This window comes from Trichosurus vulpecula, chromosome 3, assembly GCF_011100635.1.
Source record: "Trichosurus vulpecula isolate mTriVul1 chromosome 3, mTriVul1.pri, whole genome shotgun sequence".
NCBI classification, from domain to species: domain Eukaryota; kingdom Metazoa; phylum Chordata; class Mammalia; order Diprotodontia; family Phalangeridae; genus Trichosurus; species Trichosurus vulpecula.
Window position 1 is genome coordinate 402,985,994 of NC_050575.1, and position 15,841 is coordinate 403,001,834.

General features: G+C 41.7%; 1 protein-coding gene across 1 annotated transcript in view; it reads left to right on the forward strand.

Moving 5' to 3' along the window:
- Positions 1–15,501: 15,501 nt before the first annotated feature.
- Positions 15,502–15,841, forward strand: part of LOC118843355 (zinc finger protein 665-like) — a 70,884-nt gene continuing 70,544 nt past the window's right edge. Inside the window, exon 1 of the mRNA XM_036750964.1 lies at positions 15,502–15,648. The gene's annotated coding sequence lies outside the window, so the exon portion shown is untranslated. The remainder of the gene's footprint in view (positions 15,649–15,841) is intronic.

Here is a 15,841-nt window from a genome sequence, read left to right on the forward strand (position 1 = left end):
CAGCCCTGGCCACACAGGTCTCACAAGGCTGGGCTCCTTATGACCTGGGCCTGGTCAAGAGCCAAGGTGAATGCGCTGACTTACCCAGCAACATCTCTGTTAGAGACTCATCATTTCCTGCATCTGGAGGACAGTGGCCTTATAGGCTGACTCAGGCTAATGTGTGCATCAGGTGGGTTGGAGTGTACCTCCCAGCAGGCATAGGGGGAGTTCCTAAGACAGCAGGTGGCAGGGTCACAGCCATTCACTAGGTGTCTCTGATTCTGTTCTCTGACCCAAGGGATCTCTCGCTGGCATGAAAGTCTAATGCCCTGTCCATTCCCTTTGGTATGAAGAGCACACAAATGTTTTCACTACATTCAAGGGCCTTCTAGTCAGCCTCTGTCACTGAAAAGAAGAGGGGATTGGCTCAGCTTCTAGATTCATCTCAATGGGGTCTTGGGCCCCCATCCTCACAATGTTCCTAGACTCTTACCTTCATTCTCATGCACCCAATCCTAGGAGTGGGCTTGCATGAAGTATGAACATTTGCTTACATTGAATTTCTTTACATGAATTTTATTACATGAAATGAAGCCACAATAAAGCCTATAGAAAGGTAATTTCAGTTGACACGGAAAGTGAGACATGGGCAGACAGGGAAATTAGATTTCCTATAATGGGAGGTGCTTGAGCTCAGCTTTAAAGAATACTAAGGATTCTCAGAGTCAGGCATGTGTAGAGTTTATTTCAGGAATGAGATACAGCCTGGACAAAGGCGTGGACACCAGAGATGAAATATCACTTGTGATGGAGAGCAAGACAGCTCTTTAGTTTGGACTGTAGAAAAAAATAAAGGACTATATTTTGTAATTAGTCTGGAAAGGGATGCTGAGCTAGCTGGTGAAGGCTTCAAATGGCAGAGTAGTTGGTATTTTATCCTAAAGACCCAAATAAACCATTCAGATTTAATCAATATATATTTATTAAGCACTTTCCATGTGTCAGGCCCATGGGGAGTTCTATGGTCAGATCTCTGCTCCAGTTAAAGGACCGGAGACCCTCAGAGCTTGTCCCTGTATTTCATTTGATATATAGATAATTTCAGAGGCCTGGGGAGGAACTGCCCTTTTATATATTGGTCCAATAAAATGATGGTCTTTTCAAAATTACTTAATAAGGAGGAAGGAATGAGGAAGAGTGAAGGAAAAAGGAAGAATTAGGAAGAAGGAATCTTAACTCTGGATGTACCATTCCAGCAAGAGGCTGACATGGGGGTAGAGGGCTGAGGCTCTAGCAGCCAAATGGTTTTTCATCAGTTGACCATCCATTACGTGGTCCAGCACCCCATCATCTAGATTGAGATACACCAAAGGCTGCTACCACTTTACAGAACAAAGAAGCTTCTTTACCTGGAAGTGTGTGTGAGATAGGTTGCATCTGTATGAGTGTTCCCTATATCCACTGGGACTGACATTTCAGACACAGCCACAACACCCACTGTCAGGTGAACTGCATTTTCTGTACCTGTATGTGATTCTTCGTGGAAATTCATTTCACTGACTTAGAAAATTAAAAAGAGGGGGAATATTTGTGTCTTCCATTCAAACCTCATATCATCAACCTGCCAATCAGTAAAACCAGTTCGACTGACAAATCTTCCCATCTCCATCCCCCTACTGTGGGGTTCACCCAGTGATTGAACCTCATGGAGTGGTTTAAGAGTAAGGATTTTAGGGAAAGAGGCAAGGCTGATACCCCTGGATGCTGCTACCCCATTTATATAGACATTGACTCACCACCTCCTCTCCTAGCCATATGCTCAGTAGGGGACCAGTGGTGGATATAGACGGACAGCTTATGCTTTAATGTTCATCCAGCAATTCCCCTATCTGAAGAGTTGCCTATAGGCTTACAATGAAGATTACATTCCTGTTTCTGCCATTCCTTAGGAAACTTCATTTTATCCTCTCAGAGCACAGGACCATCACAATTGAAAATGTCCATCACTGACTCCCATGACACTTCCAGCGTGGGAGTTTGGCAGAGCACTGTGGAGTGAGGTGAATTGTGTTGGAATACATTGGAGTAGTCAGTAGACAAGGTGAGATATTTGGGAAAGATGACTTTGAAAGTTCAGTGGAGTCTGATCCATTGGCTGCTAATCTTAAACTCCCTAGATTTCTTTCCATTGCTTTAGGTAAAATATGATTTGACTTTTTTTAAGACTACTATGTTCTGTGATCCATGGCAAGCTGGGATCTCTGTGAGATTATAGGTATTTAGAAAGATGGTAGAAGGTAGAAGGAATGAACTCTGCATGAAGGTAGTCAAATTCAATCCTGAAAATTCTCGTCTCAGTCATGTACTAGCTCTGTGATCTTGGGGAGCCACTTAATGAGCTCCTTGACATTCAGTTGACTCATCTGTAAAAATGAGATGAAGAGATGCTGGAATTTGTAAGGGAAATTGCTATTCCCCTGATGCTCACTCTTTGCCTGCCACCTGCCCAGCAAGTTCCTATTAGAGCCCTCCTCGTGGGGGTGGTAGATAAACTTAAGGCCTTTTTCCACCCTAGCAGCCGGTGAAACACACAGCTTGCCTATGTGGGTCTCAGCATATTTTTTTTTCCTAAGTACAGATAACTGAAGTGGGATCTTTCAATAGATTTCTCAACCTTGGAGGTAGGCTTGGGATTTGAGAAATCCAGGGACACTGGTTTCCCCAGACAGTGCTGATTGGTAGCAGGAGAGTCTTGTAACTCCTGCATTTGGAGAAGATAACTACCCAGTGGAGGGCCAGCCTAACCTGTCAGGCCTTCCCAAAAATAAAGAGCCCAAAGGAATTGTTTGTAGAGTGCAGATCTGGGATAAAATGTCCAATTCCTTTTCCTGGGAATTGTTTCACGTTCTGATGTTGGATTCCCACTAACCTGGGGGAGTGTAATAGTGCATGTGCTACTGCTATTCCTTGTTCAAGTCTCCTGTCAATGAACAGTTGGGTATTTTTCCTTTTAAACACTTTGAATCCAATCACTGATGTAGAACTGATTAACATGGTACCTTGAGCAGCTTTCCATGTTGCCTATTGGGAAGACCCAAAAAAATGGATCCAACCTAAGTTTTAAGTGGATTTCCCTGGGACTCTGGGTATGTGTGTGTGAAGAACCAGAGAGTGAAGAAAGAGCCTAATACTATTGAAGAGCCAGGTTCTCAGGAGACTCAATCTGGGCCAGAGCTGAGATTGGTCCCTTGCTTTGGAGAAAGGTAACACCCACTAAGCTTCTTGGTCCTGGTAGCAGGAGTCCCTGTTCACCAAGGATACTCAAGACCATGCAGGCATTCCACAGTTTATTCAGAGATGACTGAAGATCACTTGTTCAACAGGCCTCTTAGTATATAGACCCTCACCATCCCTGCTCTCCATCTTCAGAGATATCCCTGGATGTCCAATTAATGGGAGATGATTAGCATTACGAAGCTCTTGGATTCTAAATGATCCCTCTTTCTCTCAGGATGAAGAATTTTACTGCTGTGGGGGACTAAGAAAACGACCCAGATGAATCTCTGCTTGAGCTGAGTCTTAGAGAAAGTCTAGGTTCTTGAAATATGGTGGTTAGGAAGTGAGAGCCCATGCCCAAGCAGTGAAAGAGAAGGTAAATCCCTTTGTGCATGTGCCTAGGATGTTGCCCCTTCCCACCAAGGAAAGCATCAGGAAGAGTAAAGATGTAATGTCCCAATAGACATTGATCCAATGATTAGGAGCCAACTCTGCCCACATCTGGAGAGTCTGTGCAGCACAGCAATACTCCTTTCCACTATCAGCTCTAATATTTGCCAGCTAAGGCACTAATAAAATAATGTGTTTGGATTCATGAGGACTTGTATTTGACTCCTCCTCCCCACCTTGAGTCTTTATAACCAAATAAGCTTTCTGAGCCTCCATTTCCTCTACCATCAAATGGTGCTAATAGAAGCACGTACCTTCTCAGGGTTGTTCTGAGGCTTAAAAGACCCAACATAGAGTGGTTAGGAAATTAGACATTTCCGTCTAGATGTGACCTCTTGCTCTACTACTTTGTTCACCAAAGCCGTTTAGCTCATGTCTACTGTGACAATGAACACCTGGCCCTTATTACTCTCTTAGGTGATTTCTCAGGTCCCTTCTCTAGTCCTAATCATCCTTGTTGCTGGAACTTGGAAAAAGGAAGAGGAACATGAAGAATGCCTCCTTTCACTCCTTCTGACCAGCAGAGGGCAACATTGCTCTTTTCATGGTCACAGAGCATTGTTTGTCCTATATTCTCAGATTACCAATGACATCAGGAAGGTGATATCTTGACTTGCAAATGAAGTGTATTTAAGTGAGACAGGACTCTGCCAAATCACTAGCCTCACTCTCTCTTCCAGAGTCATTTGGGTCCAGTGGCAAGATACAGATCACAATGACTGGAGATGGCTCCAGGATGCAGTGGGAGACCTTGCTCTTTTGAAGCTAAGGTCCTTCCCAGGTCTCAGTTTGTCTGATGTGGCATCCATTCAGTGATTTACTGCTGCATGATCTAAGAGTGAATCCTAGTAGCAAAAGCTGTGTGGACAATTCACAACCTTTAGTTGTAATTGAGTTTTGGTGTGCTCAGCAACACTGAGGCAAAGGATGAAAGGTAGACTTTGTTTTGTTTGGTGAGGATATCTGTTATAAAAGAAATGATTGCAGTAAGATTCCAATCCTTTCAATTCAATTCAAAAGCATTTATTGAGCACTTGCTGTATACTGTTCACTGGGTAAGATGTCCTGAGACTCTATTTTCTCAAATCGATCAAACTGGACTAAACCTGAAGAATTCCATCATTGCTTGGCATTGGCATGGTCAGGTTCTAGGAGACCCCAGGCCCAGGGATGGTCTCAGACTCCCAGCCTGGGCCCTGAAAGAGCCTCCAAAGTATCACAACCAATGACGAGCACAAGTCCACGTTGGTGGAACCTCAAAGCCCCTTCTAAATTCCAATCACTTTTACCTCTGCTCATGGATCCCCAATTTCCTTATTACTAGCTCTATTTCTAGCTGCTTTGGAAGATTTCCCCTAAAGCAAACTTTAGACATGTTTCTTTTTTTAAAGTTATATTTCAAATATGTGGATACAACATAAATCTAGGTCAAGAATCTACGGACAAATCTTTCAGACCAAGAATCCAGCCTGAGTGAGAGAAAATATAACCAGCTTCAGAGAAGGCAGATTAAGAGCAAACATTCAGGTCCATGCTCCAGTTTTCTGCATCTGGTGCCATACTCAATCCTCCTCCACTTGAGAACTTGAGGCAGGATCTGGTCTTGATCTCATCACATGATATCACTGAAGATCCATGAACCTTTCGCTTTCCAGGATCACAGTCCTTCTAACCCTCTTCAGGCAGAACTGTCTCCCCTGACCCATCTGCTCTCAGCTCATGGCCCAGGCCTCCAGTTCTCTGGTTCCTAGTCTACCATTCATCAACAGCAGGGTCCCCATCACATTAGGAGTTCTAGTCATAAGTTAACAAACACATCAATTAAAAAAAAAACCCACTATTATCACCTCTTATGTGCAAAAAGTGATGCATTCAAAAACCATAGTGGAATAGTTCCTGGCCTGGTGGAATTTAATATTCATTTGGGGATAAGGCAAAGTAATTCCAAGAGGGAAAGAAGACATATATCAGAGGACTAGCAGAAGCCTCCTTAATGGGGTGGAACCTGAGCTGTGCTTCAGAGGCATATAGTGAGTTCTTAAAAAATGTCTGACCATCTGGTTTGTCTGACCTACCAAAGAGCTCTGGAGTTTCCTCAGTTTTCCAACTCTATTTTTCTTCTGCTATCCCATCTAGATTAGAGGACAAGTAGAGTACTCAGAGGTGTATAGGGGATCCTTGAAGAGTATGGCCTTTGTTTCCTTTGATTAATTCAGTGTCTTTGATTGAGTCTTACTAGATGCTAAACCCCAGGCCCCAACCCCTATCTATTAGGTGCTAAGCCTATGTGGGTGTGAATTGGTAACTAAGGTGGGGCTCCAGGTGGGGCCAATGAAGGGAGGTGGTAAATCCAGAGCCAATTGTAGGAGCCTAAATTCTGGTCACTCAGATGACAGTTTGATGATGTCTGAAACTATATAAAAAGAGGGAACAGAGCTATTTGCTTAGGGCTCTCACTCTTGGTGGTGCGCTGATGTGGAGACTCTGGGCAGCCGTAGTTAAGAGCCCTCCAGCTTGTAAACCTGGATGTGTGGACTTTGTTAAACTCTATGCATTGAGATTTGAATCAGACTATTGATGTTTGTAATTTGTTTGTATTTGCTCTGAAGTTCAGAGTGCTGGCTTTTTCCCCTCAGCTAATTGAATGATATTTGTATGCTGGATTAAAGTAAGATTGTTAACCCCTTAAGTTGCTTTCCTTACTAAAGCAGATCAAAAGAACCTGGGCTTGCAGGGTTGAGCTGGTTCTTGTTGGTTTTTTTTGGGGGGGGGGGGAATCTCTCATAGAAATATAATTGTGAAGATGGCTAATAAAAAAAAGACAACCTTTAAAAATAAAAAAAATAAAGAGATATAATTACTAAAAAGAGTTGTAGTCAATTTGATACTTCTCTTCTGCTAAGTCTTCAGCCAAAGATACTTCCCTAACAACTTTACAGGATTATTGTAAGGTTCAAATGAAAGAATGAATATACAAGTATTTTTTATCTATTAAGCGTCATACAAAATTAACTTATCATGATTTTGTCTGAAAATGATCATCTGTGTTGACAACTCTGCAATATTCTGCGTTGCCACTTACCTCCATCTACTTATACGAAGTGATGATATATCAGTCAGGGCTTCTCTAGAGGGGCTGGGCTGGGTCTAGCCCTGGATTGGAAAAACCTCAAAGGCCTCAATTGATTATTTACAGGTTGCTCCAGTCGTTAGGATCCATCATGGTACTGGTCCTAACCCTAAGCAGAACAAAAGGAGAGGGGTGAACTTCTATTGTCCATTATATGTACAACTCCAAAGTACCTGAGGTCAGTGGAGTGACCCCTTGGTGTAGGGTTGCCATTCATCCATGAGAATGATACATTTTGAACTTTCATTTCAAATGCTCTGTAAGACTGTATCTCCCTTCAGGGGAGTCTGAGTAGTCTGCTTCTGCTCAGAATTGTCCTGTTGAGGATAGGGAAAGGAAGGTAAAAAGAGTCAATTAGAAAAATGCAGATGGAAACTTTGAAAAACATGGTGTTCCTTTATGTTAAAATCTTAAAATCATAGGAATAAATAAGTCTTTTTTTTTTGTATGTTAAACCATGTCTATCTAAAATCAAGAGGTGACACTGTATGTAATGGAGAAACACTCAAAATCTTTCCAGTAAACACTGAAGAAAGGCAAGGATGTCCATTATCATGGCTGTAATTTGATATACTTCTAGAAATCCTAGCTATAGCAATAAGACAAGAAAATTGAGGGAATAAACAGGGGAAGTGTAGGCAAAATTGTCTTTGTTGATGCTAAGATGGCTTACTTATAGAATCTTAGACATTCAGTGACAAGATCAATTAAAGGAATTAGTAATATGAGCAACTCCATAGGATCATAGATGTAGAACTGGAAGGGAACTTTGAGGCCATAGTACACAATTCCCTTGTTTTGTAGATGAGGAAAGTGATGCACAGAGAGGTTAAGTGCCTTTTTTAGTAATTGAGCAAGTTTATCCTAGAGAATAGTGTTGGTGGAAGAACAGGGGGACATGACAGATGTCTTCAAGTATTTCACAAAATCAGAGTTTCAGAGTGAAAAGGGACCTCAAAGATAATTTTTTTCAAATCCATTTTTGAATAAGATTTTTTCTTTGTTTTTACAATTTGCCAGTAAATGCTCATCAAGACTGTGCTTAAAAATGTTCATTTAAGAACTCAGTGCTTCTAATTCCATTCTACTTTTGATCTAATTATCAGGAATTTTTCCTGGAATCAAGCCTAAATAGGCTCCTTATCAATTTAAATCCTCCTTAAATCTTCTAATTTCTATTTCACATGAAAGCCTACTGAAAGTAGCTATCATGTCTGGCAATTAGGTAGCATAGTGGAAAGTGTACTAGACTCAGAGTCAGGAAAACTCAAGTTCAAATCCAGCCTCAGATGTTAGCCTTGTGACACTGGGCAGGTCAAGGAACGTCTGACTGTTCCTGGCAAAGATACTAGAGTGGCTTGTCATTTCCTTCTCCAGCTCCTTTTAAAGATGAGGAAACTAAGGCAAACAAGATTAAGTGACTTGCCCAAGGTCACACAGCTAGTGAGTGTCTGAGGTCAGATTTGACTTGAGGTCTTCCTGATTCCAGGCCCAGTGGTCTATCCTCTATGCCACCTAGCTGCCTTTATTAAGTGCTTACTGTGTGCTAAACTCTGTGCAAAGTTTTGGAAATAGTAATAGAGATGCAAACACAATTCATGTCCTCAATAAGCTTGCATTCTAATGTGGGGAGGAGCACTCATGGGGGAATGGTGACTCTGGAGGAGCGCTTTGGTTTGGAAAGCTTTTGGGATGGTAAGGGGGGCTATTGGGGTGGAGATTGACACACCCAAGGATAGTGACAAAGCAGATTTTCTTATTAATGGATGAGAAAAGCATGGTATTTCAGGTCCTCTTAGTCCTGTGATGGTAATATGAGTTCCATGTTTAAATTTATCAGGCTTTCCACATACAAGGGAGGTCTCTGCTCCAGTATCTATCAATGTACTAGTTCCATTTTTCCAACATATCAAATTGATATGGGGTCTGTAATTCCATCTATGTATTTCTTTAATGTGAGCTGGGGCTTGGCCAATTTCCTATTCTGCCTAAAGGTGTGACATACTTGGATACAAGGATTCAGGAGGATCTGTAGGTGCAGTTCTTACTTTTCTATTCCATCTAATATTAAGACCCTTATCTTGGTACATTTTATATAGCTCATTAGTTGGAATGCCATCTATACTTCCAAAATCTACTCCTGCTCTCAACAGAGGAGTAAACAATTCTTTTCTTGTCAATCTTTTCTGACTTTGAATCCACTGGATATTCACTCTTCTCTCTCAAGGAAACTTATCTTTTCCCCAATCCCTTAAATCACTTACCTGTGAAATCTTATCTAGCACCTCTGAAAGAGGGTGCCTTATCTCCCCAATTAATAGAGTCAGAACTAGGTATTTATAAGCAGGAGGAGCCATCTTCACAATTATATTTCTATGAGAGATTCCCAAGGGAATAGCAATATAAACCTCAGAGTTTCTGTTCACAATTGCTGTCTTCATTACCTCCTCTTTTAACTTACTCTAATTTATATTATCATTACACATACATACATACATACATATATGCATACATACACACATACAAAATCAGAAGCCATGATGTACAGTGGATAGAGTTCTGGGCCTAGATTCAGTGAAATCTGATTTCAAATCCTGTCTCATACACTTCTTAGAGAGTTGGTTTCAATTTTCTCTACTGTAAAATGGTAGCAGTGAGACCTGCCTATATTACAGTTAGTGTTAGAATAAGATGAGATAATATTTGTAAAGTACTTGTTCCTGGCACAGAGTAGACACCAAAGAAATATTTCGTTTCCTACATACAAAATATGTGTAAGATAAATTTCAGGAAATCGAAGGGAGACAGTAGACCAAGAAAGGCTTCTTGTAGAAGATGGGTGGTCAAGAGTATTGAATGAAGAAGAGAGGTCAAGTAGGATTAGGGCTGAGGCTTCTAAAGAGTTCAATGATCACTTTGGAGAGAACACTTTCAGGAGAGTGAAGATGAAAGTCCATTTGTAAAAGGTTAAGGAATAAGTGGGAGGCAGAGAGGTGGCCCAGTGGATAGAGCACTAGGCAAGGAATCAGGAAGACTCAACTACATGATTTCAAATCTAGCCTCAGACACTAACTGTGTGATTCTGAGCAAGTCATTTAACTTTTTGCCCTCAATTTCCTCATCTGTAAAATGAGCTGGAAAAGGAAATGGCAAACCACTCCAGTATGTTTGCCAAGAAAACCCCAAATGATGTCTTGAAGAGTCATACAGAAATGAAAATGAAGGAGAGAAGCCACTGTAAGATTACATGAAAAGTTTTTTGGAAGAAGAGAATGCTAGTTTTTTGGAGCGAGGAGGGGTACCTATTGTGAGAAATGATGGAAGGGGCAGCTAGGTGGTGCAGTGAGTAGAGCATTGGCCCTGGAGTCAGGAGGACCTGAGTTCAAATCCGACCTCAGATACTTGACACATGTACTAGCTGTGTGACCTTGGGCAAGTCACTTAACCCCAATTGCCCTGACCCCCCCCAAAAGAGAAATGATGGAAGCAGTTTTGTTTCCACAGAATTGAAAGTATCCCTCTCCCCCCTAACCCCAACTTTAGCAGAATGTAAGTCAGATGACGCAGAGCTAGGACCTAGCAGAGACCAGGCTTCTGGTCAGGTGAAAGGTTGGAGGCTCCTATGCGTGCTTAAACCAGCCATTTGAGGAGGGTATGATGTAGGCAGTTAGGGGTTGCATCTGGCCAATGAAGAGCCTGGGGGGAGATTCGAATTGGAAATCAATAAAAGGACTGGTGTCCATCTGAGTCCTTATACTCCCCTTACTCTGTTCTGGGAATGTATCTATTTGTACAGAATGAATACATTTAAAATATAATTAAAATGTTCCTGGCTTCCCAATGAGTATTGTTTACTCCTAGACAGCGTGAGTATATTTATAACACCTATTAACAGTAATACTTATAGCTGCTAATAAAGCGGATCCGACTGAACTCCTCAGTTAAGTGAGTGAGCCAAACGGTACAGAAAAATATCCACTTATACTAAGACATAGGAGAGGGTGGAGTGGTTACGAAGACTTATAGTCAGCTCCTTGGGGGAAAGCAGGTTGGCCTTCAGGTGTGCCTGATCACTCCTCTGAGACAATTAAGGAATATTAATTGCTTTATTGGCCTCCACTGCCTCTAGTCATCTTGGCTAGAAAATCAAAACCACCCAATCAGGATCACCCAGGTAGCCTTCCTTTTGGGAAGACCAAACCACCTCTTTTTTACAAGGAAAGACAAGGGCAGAGAATTGTCTTTGGCCAGGTTGGGGGGGGGAGGTGGGGGTGCTCTGCTTTTTTGTTTTCGGTTTCCAGATAAATGAAAGAGGGCTTCAAGGTAAAACTGCATAGCAAGCAAATGGAGTGAGCAAAGGGTTGGAATGCTCTTCTAATTCTACCATGCATTTAGTTCTAAATGGGAGAGGCCACATTTTTGAGCTTAACTGAGAAATGGGGCTTGACTAAATTGGGATTAGTGTCCATTGCAGAGTAGAATCAATTATTAAATGATACAGCATCATTTTAGTTTTTCTCACTATTCATTACATCATACTATTATTCCCATTAACCTCCTATAACCTAAATCAATCCAACCCTTAAATCCTATCCCTTACCATCCAACAGGATTCCTTTACCCTTTGCTTAAATGTGAACTATGGTTCAATGCTTGGGCAGGAGTTTCTCTATCTCTTCTATCAGTTCACATAATGTCCCCTATCTTGAGCTTTCCAAGCTTCTAGAGCAGCAGTCGGGAACCTATAGCCTTTGGGTCCTTATTTGTCCTTTCTTGGCCTTGTCACACACAAAAGCTATCCAACAGTTTGGTAGTTCTTGTTCCCCAAATGAAGGGGATTACAAGGTGGGAGAGCTTCCTGTGGATACAAGTCGGAGACATTGTATCCAGTGCTGACAGAGAAAGGGGCATTTTTAGAATAGAGCAAAGCAGATTGGATGATTAGTTCTAGCTTTGTATTTTATTGGGGTTCAAATAATCTGAAAGGATTGTCGGTCCTTATTTGCCCTTCTTGGCCTTGTCAAGCACAAAAGACATCCAACAGTCAAGTAGTTGTTGTTCTCCAAATGAAAGGGATTGCAAGGTGGGAGAGCTGCCTGTGGACACTAGTCAGAGGCATTGCATCCAGTGGGAAGAATTTTTTCAACAAATAGTTATGAAGTACCTACTATGTGTAGGGCACTGTGTCTAGTAGAGGTCATGCAAAAAGAACCAAAATGTAGTGTCTGCCCTCAGGGAGCTCACAGTCTATTGGGGATGACAACAAGCACACAAATATGTACACATAAACTATAGACTACTATACAGGATATAATTAAAAGAAGGAGGGCACTAGGATGAAGAGGAGTTGAGGAAGGCTTCCTACACTACAGCAGGTGGGATTTTAGTTGAGACTTGAAGGAACCTGGGAAAACAAAATGAGGAGGCAGAGAATTCCAGCCATTTTGAAGAGCCAGAGAAAATGCCCTGAGCCTAGAGATGGAGTGTCTTCTTCCTGGCATAACAAGGAGACCGGTGTAACTGGATCCAAGAGTAGGTATCAGGAAGTAAGGTTTAAGAAGGCTGAAAAAGTTGGTGATGGCCAGGTCATGGTGAGCTGTTAAAGCAAAAAAACCACCAAGATCCTCAGATAAGAGTGTTAGGGTACTCACTGGTCAGTAAGTGTTTATTAAGCCCATAATATGTGCCAGTCACTGTGTTAAGGCCTGGGAATTCAAATAGAAAGGTAGATTGTCCTGTCCTCATGGCATTTATACTTTCAAGGGGAAGACAACCCACCAAAGGAAGAGATTTTGGACAAAAGACACCAGACAGTGGAACATGGTGGCAAATTCTGTCAGAAATAGTGTAGCCAGGTGCAAAACATGGAGATGTGTGAGCTGACCCTTTCCTTATGTGGAGGTTTGGAGTATAGGAGCTATACCCAAGGTGGGGAAGAGAGAATGTGGGAGGATGCAGAAGGAAAGAGATGTGGAGGTGCTTCTGTTAAGAACAAGATAGGGATGCAATAGATTACAGTGAACCCTTCCACATCACAACTTTCTCCTTTGCAGTTTCAATATAGAGCAGTTCAGCGTAAGAAATTAAGTGGGAATTTTGTGGAAACCACAGATGACACTCAAAGTCCAGTAGATGACACAGAGCTATGACCAAATCCTTAATCCAAATTTTAAGGTACTGTAAACAGCCCATAAAAGAAAATGAACATATTCAAACTTCACCTCTCATACTAAAAGAAGGGCTAAAGCATTTTCTGCAGATTTTCCAGATTGCTGGGGTGCAGCACCCCCCAGGTATAACTGTAATTATACCCCCCAGGTATAAATAAAGTGCCCCCCAGGTATAAATAAAGCACCTCCCAGGTATAACTGTAATTATAAATCAATGCCTTTTAGGCAGTGATTGCTCATAATATGAATAAACACAAGAAGATAAAGAATAATAACTAAGGAGACTCAGCTTTCAGTTCTGGGGTATGTAAAAAATTAGGAAAAGTCTAATAAATTCCTTAATTATACAGAAGCCCAATAATATAAATATAAAGGAAGCTATAAGTGAAACATAGATTAAAATTGAACATAAATCAGATATTTTTAATGAGAAATCAAAAAGCAAAAAAGTGAAAAGAGATTTTTATTGACAAGAATAGAACTTTGAACAAAGTGAATCTTATCATCCTGCTCCATATGAAAGAGCATCATGTGCCAAGTACTTTAGCTAAATCTGCATTTCCTAGTATCAGGTTTGAAAAATAGATGAGCTCTCCCAAACATTAAAGGATTTGCAGAAGTGGCCATTCTCTTATGCTATCCATCAGCCTGAGTCTTGACTCCTGATCCCAATCTTCTAGATTTCTGGCAGCTGGTTTAAATACTTTTTTGTAAATAAGCTGTCCAAGTCTTTTCTATGCATTAGCTCTCACCCCAGTTGATAAAATATTACATTTTTAATGAATGAACCCTTCTTTCCCCACATTGTTACTCTTAATTCTCTATAAATATTAAAATGAGGGAAATATGGGAATTAAAAATTGCCTACCTAAAAAATTACCAACAGAAATTGGGGAAGAGCTCTGACCCAATGGCACTTTATTAAAGGATCTCTGACTTTCTCTAATGAAGTGGACCTCCAATCATCCTCCCTATCTCAGATGCCCCCTTCCTTCTGGGCCTGAATTTTATAGTGCTTCATATCCAGACAATATAGGTACAGGTGACCAAAACTATAGAGTCTCATTTATTGGTGGATAAACCTGGAAATACAGAATACAAAATAAAGAATCCCATTGGGTGACAAATGACAACAAACGACAAATCACAACCTAGTCAGTCATCCCCTGCCTGTTTGCACCTGGTAGCCCTGGTATCCTGGTAATAAGGGAGGTGCTGAGAAGTGATGACCTATCCCATTTTACTGCCCTGGACCTAGCCAGATTGTCTTTATCTCATTACAAAATGTGTCAATAAAATCTGATTCCACCTTGAATTCCTTTCTGATCTAAGGTGATCAACCCCTTAATATATTTCTAGCTTGACATAATATAACAGAATTCTTTTAATTTTCCTTGTCCTGAATTTTCCCTTTGTAATCAGGGTGAAAGCCTGAGTGGAGAATTTACCAGATCCTTTGCACTTCTCTCAACAGGTAAATTATTATTATTAATTTTAAAGCAAAATATACCCAATTAAACAGAGAACACTTTGGAAACATTGTAACCACAGTCTTACAACTGAATTGATAATTTCACAGCATTCAGATCATTAGACAAGTTCCTTTTCTATGGGTACAATTGCATATCTGTCTCGATATCTTTTTTTTCCTTCAAACTAAGAGCATAATTTATATGATGGTTCCTCCAAATGAGCAAAATTTGGAGCATAAGAACATACACAATTGTCACAATGTGGATACATGAAACAAAATTGCTGTCAAATAACATCAATTCATTTGATTATCTTGGTTAGAATTAGCTTCAGGGTTTGACCCCCTGGGCTGATTACATCTAAGGAGTCAAGGAGAATTCTGATCCAGTTACATTTAATTCTTATTCCTTCAGCTCCTAAACACACGCCCTTAAATACCAAATTTTAAGTGTACTTCACATTAAAGGTGACTCTGCCTTTAGATGGTCAAACATCCCAATTATCCTGCTGGGATCTGACTTTAAATGGTCCCATATTCTAATTTAAACTAGGAGAAATATGCTAATTAAAATGATTGCATTTTGTGAACAACCTGCTTTCTGAAACAAAGCTCTGGCTTCGAATCCCTTGCTTGCTGGAAATCTGCTAGTTGCCTCTTCCTTGTTCTCCCCCTCCCAACTCAGAGAGTCCTGAATATTTCCTCCAATGAGAATCAGGTGGTAGGGTGATGGGAGAGGAGGAGCTCTCAGAGATGACCAGCCTGCTGGGTGGTGGCCACGCTCTGGGGTGGAGTTTGGAGGACTGGGAGTAGGCTAGGGCCAAAGAGAGGCCATTCCGGTGGCCCGGCCCAGGCATTCCTGGCGATGGAGGGCAGGGCTTGAGGAGGAGAGGCAGTAAGGATCGTAAGCATCTGGCCCTGGGTGTGATTGGAAGAAACAGCACTTCGGCAGCCTCAGAGGCTGGGAGGACGCTCCCAGAGTGGGCTGGCTGAAAACTGGAACTTGTGCTGAGACTGCTTGGCCTTCTCCCGGTGCAGCTGAAATTTCTCTTCCTTTCCTGGAGCTGAGGTCTCTCTGCCTTTTTCCTTCAGAGCTGAGATCACACTGCCTTCACTTGGACCTGAGATCTCTGCCTTCTGGACCCTAGCCCTGTAGGTGCAGGTCCCAGGTAGGTCTGAGCCAGCCCCTCACAGACCTGCAGGCTTCCGGCTGTTCGTACCATTGGGTCTCATCCTCCTCCTCTGACCCTGTGGCGAGTCCAGCTCCAGGTCCACAAGGAGCAATCCTCCCTCCCTAGCCTGGTGACTGGATAAGGTTCCCGGTGCTCACTCCTTTCCAGACTCCCAATCACTTCCCAAAAG